The following is a 7,552-nucleotide window of genomic DNA, read 5'->3' on the forward strand; positions in this document are numbered from 1 at the left end:
ACTCTAATGGTATAAAATGGACCGGAACAGAGAGCACTTGAGGAACCTGTCAAAAAAACAGAGACGACTTAATGATCAAAATAGAGAAAGTGAGAGATAGATGAAAATAAATGTGGTCTGATGAGTGGGTTGGTGATTACACTGGAAAATGGTGGAGAAGCTTCACCGGAAAACTTACGTGGATGGTCGGGGAAGAAGGTCTCGCACGCTGGACGCTCAGAACTGAGAAAGCTTCTTAAGGAAGCTTCGTTTCCCTCTTTTTCATGTTTTCCGTCCCTTTTTTTTTTTTTCATCATTTTAACATGCCACGTGAGCATTCGTCCGCATATTAGTGCCCCGTGTGCCTACATATAGAACTACTCTTTTAGCAAACTGAATCTTCAAAAATGTCAGCGTTTGCCCGCTGTCGACGTATTTTTCAGTTGCTACCTTTATAGGTTTTCATTTTTTTTAATTAAGAATCAAGATAAAGTGGTAGTTAAAAATGTCAATGACGGTCCTATGTTCGCGTATCAACCTTTCTTTCAATTGTTGGTTTTCTATATTCTCGTTTTTATTTTTAACTAATGATTAAAATAAAGTGATAGTAAAAAGCTCCTACAACCAGTCTAAACTAATAAAATGTAGTACGTAACAATCCACTATAACTTTTAGTCGTAGTTTTATAATCTGTTTCTCAGATTATATAAAAATAGCTTCAAGCGACTTTTCTTTAATGAAAATTAAATTTTTTACTCTAGATCTCTTTCGTTTTTTATTTTTTAATTTTTATTTTATTGTATTTAATTATTTTGAAATGATTATTGAGCACTCTAATCTCATTGAGTCAAATATCTTAATTTATTGCTTAAAGATTTTAATAAAAAAAAATCTCGAAAAATCAACAATCAAACTGACGATCATCAATGATTACTTGACTTAAATAGCACTACTGCAAGCACTTTAATGTAATTTATGTAAGAGCACCAACATCGGCCTGGCTAAACGCCATCCAAATGCAAAATTTGACTAGTTTGAGTTAAAAACGCCGGGCATTGGACTAGTCAAAATAAAAGAATTGAAGCTAGGTACAGTAAAGCTAAAGAAAAAGCCATCTTTGGCGAGTTACTGTACTCAGACCAAACCATTATTTTACTAAAAACAATTGCCTGTCTGTTTTCTTCCCTCCATCTGCTCAACGCCTCCTCTCCCTTTCTCCCTTCAACGAATCCCCTTTCCATTTATTCTCTCTATTTTTCCCTTCCGTCTCCCTTTGTCTCTTCCCCCTACAAACAGAAACTCCCTCTCTCTCATTTTGTTGATTTTTCCTTCATTTTTTCTCAGTTTCATCTACGAGTGGCCTCTCTCTCTCTCTCTCTCTCTCTCTCTCTCTCTCTCTCTCTCTCTCTCTCTCTCTCTCTCTCTCTCTCTCTCTCTCTCTCTCTCTCTCTCTCTCTCTCTCTCTCTCTCTCTCTCTCTCTCTCTCTCTCTCTCTCTCTCTCTCTACACCAGACCTGTCTTCGTCTCTCTCATTCTCTCCATTTTCACCAGACCTAGACTCGCTCTCTCTCATTCTCGGCGCAGCACAGGGCCCATTCGGCAGGGAAAATGGAACTTGTGCGAGAATCGACATTAGGGCTCTATTCGGCAGGACCCATTCTCCATCTAATCTACTTGGTATGTAAAATTTCTGTATCTAATTTTTGGTCCATTGGGTATGCCTAATTTGTACTTGATCTGTGAAAAATATGTGCTTGGGAAAGATCTGTGTATTTTCTGTGCAAAATCTGGTCCATTCTCCATCTAATTCTCATGTAGCTTCGAAGGAAATCAACAAGTTTTATTTAGAAAGTCGCAGGCCTTCATGAACTTTTGGGTTGTTAATGGCCTTTGATGGTGTAGCTACTGGATTATAGAGTTTCATTTTCGGGTTGTTAGCTACATTCATATGAATATTTACTTCTGCTAGGTTTTTTATAAATTGTAGTCAGCAGTGTGTGCGACGGCTAGTACATCTTGATAGGAACTAATTGAGGCACTTTATGATAGGAACCATTGGAGTGGTCGGTAACTCTCTTTGCAACTAACTTGTGCATAACTGACTGTTGGTTATTTGTCACTGATAGTACCATCAATGTTTTTCTTTGTTTGGATTTGAATTGTTGGATTACAGATGAAATGATATGAGTCTCTTCTTTCGTGCAATGACATTAATGGGAATGAACAAGACTTTGAATGCTGGTGGTTTATGAACTGGAATGTGAATCTACTGCCGGTTTATGAACTAGAAATGTTGGATAGAAACATGTTGGTTGAGTCTGAATGTTGGATAGAAACATATTATATACTGAATGTTGGTGAATCGTAGGCTGTGGCTTGGCCTGTGTATTATAGATTGATGTTACAAAAAGTTGCTGAAGTTGGTATTTTGGGCTGCGGCTTGTCCTGTGGATTATAAATTTGATGTACAAAAATGTTGTTAATTTTTGTATTTTGGATGTGAGAAGTGTTAGCAAAATGTGTTTGTTGAAAAATTAAGTTGAGAAAAAAAATAATTGGAAAATAATAATTTTAAGTACAAATTAAATTATTAATTAATATATGGAATGTATTTGTAAAATATTAAAAAAATAAATAAATAAATTATTATTTAAATATATAATATTATATTATTATTTTGACTTTGAGATGGCTAGTCCAATGTGGGTCACTATCTCTATTGCTTTAGACTTTAGCTAAAAACTCTAATTTTAATTAAAATTTAGACTTGGCAATGGCTAGTCCATTGCCAATGCTCTAAGCTAGTTTTCAATCCTAAAAGCTATAAATAAGTACACATTGACTGGCCCTTGTAACTGACGAGATTGCCACCACATATTCAACCGTTCAAATTGTATGGCAAATGTGAGGAAAATTTAGGACCGTTTGGGGTTATTTTTCAGGAAAATGTTCTATATCTGTACCTTTATCTAGTTTGATTGTCATGAATGTATTCTAGTTTGATGTCGCATGCACTTAAATCACTGGTCACTTTGCTGATTCGGGCCCAAGTTTCAACAGAGTCGGGCTAGATCAGCACTAGCAGGGAGCTAGTGGTAGATGAAGCTGCTGCGGTAGCCTCTTTTGCTATTTCAATCTTGTGATTATCTTGCGGGGAAATATTATTGTGAATAGTAATGAAATATTTATAAATAATAATAAAATATTATTTATTTTAACATTTAAAATATTTATAAATAGTAATAAAATAATTTGTAAAAAATCATTAAAATAATATGTAATTTGTAATAAATAGTGTTCAATGAGTGTGCTGTTTATTATTTTTTAATATACATTTATATATATATATATATATAAATAATCCTAAAATCGCATTAGGCTATCTATTTTCATTTTTTCCTCCTCATCAATAGATAGACGTGGATAGCGCTAGAAACAGAGTGTTATGGCCACCCCAACCTAAATCGAAGAGAGGCAAAGGAAGTGACTTCCCGCCAACCTAGTTATGGCAACAAAGAGTCATATGCTAGATTGCCACTGAGCAATGACCATTGGGCGTGTTACACGTGTTGTTTAGCACAATTTTAAATTTTTATTTTTATATTCTTTTTTTCATATATTTAAATATTTAAAAAAAATAAAAAAAATATATGAATATATTAAAAATCAATTTCTTAATCATTAAAAAAATTAAATTAATAAGCAGCCATTTAGAACGGTATAATTGAGGTGACATACTATCATTTGCAACAAAAGGTTGATCATATTAATTTGTTTTCTTTGATATATGCCTCAGTTTGATCAGCGCTAGGCAGCAATTTGTGAAGGAATGATGGCCGCTTGGCACAATCAACATGTCATGGGACTCGAGTGAGATGGCTGTAAGAATTCATTGATGCTATTGATTGGACGCATTTCAAGCACACAAACCAGGCATCTACAAATTTAATGAAAAAAGTAGACACATGATATCATCCCCATTGATTAGATTATAGGCTTTTTTCCCTACTCATTTGATTAATGTTAGGGACTTTATATGACTATATCTCACTTCAGTCCGACCCCCTCGACTAATTTCCTATCTTCATCCATGTTCTCTCAATCACTTATTACCAAAAGAGAAGAAAATAACAAATGGAATCTCAATTATATATCATGGTGGGGCATCAAATATTTATCGTAGAAGTAAGTGCCGGAGCCGGCCCTAGTTTTAGATGGAGACTCATTCTCTCTAGAAACCACCACTAAATCAAAATTTGCGCAAAAAGGGTTCTCTCCTCCCTCCTTCATCCCTCCTCCCACCAAATCAAAGCCGGCTGAACTGCTACTCTCCTACATCCGACCACCACCACGCGCCCTATCGTAGGTTTTCCAAGGCGCCAATTCTTAGTGAAGAATTTCGTTGAACGACGTTGTGCCTGAGCCACACATGCGGTCCATATTGGACTCGTGAAATCCACACACCATCGTTAAGGATGCTCTTTTGCCACCACGAGCAGCCTATCTGCATCCAAGGCTATCGGTTACTCTAGACCTGACTGACCGCCATACTCTCAGGGTGGCACGTGGCTCTCATGCACCATCACAATCACTTTGTTTGTAATATTTTTCTCCAATATTGAAAATATCGATTTGTCTTTCCAAGATGTAATTCATATTTTTCTATGTATTTTTAATTTTTGTTTTAGAAAAAAAAAATACAGTCTCTTGGACTTTTGTCCATAGAGTGTGTTATTTATTCTATCTTAGACAAAGTATGAGATTTGTTAACTCTGTTTTAGACAAAATTGTACTGTCTCTCGGACGATGGTCTGTAGAAATTTACCGTATAGACTAGACCATGTCAGTCACAATTGTGTACTAGGGAGCTATTAATGTTGTAGTTAGCTTGTAATGTATATTTCAGGTCAAAATTATAATGTCTATTATTAATAAATGCAATATATTTTATATATATATAAAAAAAAAAAAGTATTTATGGTAGAAAGTTGGGCAAACGACTATCCTTGAAATCTTAGCATCTCTCTCTCTCTCTCTCTCTCTCTCTCTCTCTCTCTCTCTCTCTCTCTCTCTCTCTCTCTCTATATATATATATATATATACACACACACAAACACACATATGTTCCTTTTTCTTGTTTCAAATTGACACTAGGAAGAAATTAGATCTCAAATGTATAGTTCTAATGGAAGGCTCAAACCACATAATCTATACTATAAAAAAAATTAGTCAATGATCAATTGAAAACTCATTAGAACATTATAAAAAGCAATAACTTCTCTTTCTTAAATAATATAAGATCATATACATTACTCACTATTATCTAGGATATCACATACAACATTAGTAAGTAATACCGACTATATAGGGTCATGACTTTGTATTCAGAAATTATTATCCCTTTGTGAGATTTCTTTTCACTGGATCAAAACGGGTTCTTTGACTTTTATATGAGCTGATAATTTTTATCTTCTAATCTAATTATCACTGAATAATCATTGTTACCAAGCCTGATATCAAACGAATCTGCCCTTGGAGATTAATCATAAAAATGAGAATGTAAATCTTCTCAGTACATGCAATTATTACCAAATGTGAATGGTTTTCTTCCCACGAGAAACATAACCTATAAACACTATAAGAAAAATGACTATTTATAACGGATTATATACAATAAGAATAAGTATTTACAATTAAAACATATTAATGTTAATAGAAAATAATTATTTTTATAGTAAATAACCGACCACAATTAAACAATTTTCTTGTAGTGAAGCGTTTAGCCCAAATGAATTAATTTTGTTCCCAACTAATTTAGATTAATTAGTATGCATCGAATTAAGATAAAATAGTCTTCTAGATAAAAGGAAATCCCACGAGAAAATATTTTGTTGGTCGATGAAATAGAGAGCAATGAAAGAGGGTGAAAATTAATTAGAAGGAAATCAGCTAATTAATTTAATTATATGCTCTAAAATATTTATATATGGCTAATCTACTCATGTACTTCGACAGCTTATTCCTGTTAAAAATAAAAGGGTAATGAAATAGATATAATATTTTCTACAATTTTTTATACAATTATATTTTAAATTGAAGATTTTTTTATAAAATAAATGTTACTTTAAAACATGATTGTGTAAAAGGTAACGAAAATAACTGAATGTGTATCATCTTCCTAAAAAAACATTTATCATTGGTAATTTGGTCAGATTAATTGGAGCTTTTGGCTAAAGCTCAAATAATGTGAGAATAATACTATTTACAATTGTGAAATGTACAAATATCGTGTAATTATTTTGAAAAAAAGTGAGGTATTCTATTAAAAAATTATTTTTTTATATGAATTTTATATTTATTTTTTTAAAAAATAATTATACGACATTTGCGCAACTATAACTTTCATTTCTTAATACATAATTAATGGGTTTGTGAAATTATGGGTTTGTGACGTTTTAACGAAGTGGACAAGTGATACACAGCTAGGTTTGTTTTGGCAATGCACTTCAAAATCGAAATGGTCGACCACCAATAATTGTTGTCTTGTACATATGAAGTGAGTCGACTTCGAATCACAGTTGCAGATCTAAGCCTATCCTCATTTTATCGTCCCATCTCAGACCATATACATATTTTGGTTCATATTATATTAAATAAGTTACGAAAGAAACAATATATACATATATATAAGATTATGAATTCTGGTAAAATTGATGTTATCTCTAGACTGTATATATAAAAGAATAATGCTACAATTACTTTAGAATATGTTATTTTTTTATCGCACTTGTCGAAGTAAGAAAATCATTCATTAAATAATCAAGATTATCATTCAAACAGGGTAGCGGCCAGCCCTAGTTTTAGAGAGAGAGACTCTTCCTTCTCTCTAGAAATCCCTCCTTCATCCCTCATCCCTCTCATCTCTAGTTTTCTTTTTTTTTTTTTTTTTTTTTTTCTTATATTGGTTATTTTTTCAGGGCTAAGAATGGCAGAAGGCCGATTTGCTACTCTCCGGCATTTGGTGACCACCACACACCCTACCGAAAGTTTTCCAAGGCGCCGATCTTTCAAACGGGCGAATAATTTTGCCAAATAAAGCTACGCGTGAGTCACATGCGCGGTTCAAAGTGGGCGCATGAAATCCACACACCATCGCTAAGGGTGCTCTTTTGCTGCCATGCGCGACTTTTCTGGATCTAGGGCTACCGATTATTTCAGACCTGATTGACCGCATACTCTCAGGGTGGCAGGTGGCTCTCACCCGTCATCATAGTCACTTTGTTTGTAATTTTGTCTTCCAATACTGAAAATGCGGATCTATATCTTTTCAAGATATAATTCATTTTTTTCCATTTATCTTTAATTTCTGTTATGTCTTTTGTTTTATAAAATAAAAACAAAAAAACACATAGTCGCTTGGACTCTTGGACATAGAGTGTGTCTCTTGGACTTTCATCCATAGAGTGCGTCCTTTACACCGTCTTAGACAGATTATGGAGTTTGTTAACTTTATCTTGGACAGAATTATGCTGTCTCTCAAACGGTGATCTGTAGAGGTTTGCAGCATGGACTA

Source organism: Carya illinoinensis, chromosome 7 (assembly GCF_018687715.1).
Source record: "Carya illinoinensis cultivar Pawnee chromosome 7, C.illinoinensisPawnee_v1, whole genome shotgun sequence".
In the NCBI taxonomy this organism is placed as follows: Eukaryota; Viridiplantae; Streptophyta; class Magnoliopsida; order Fagales; family Juglandaceae; genus Carya; species Carya illinoinensis.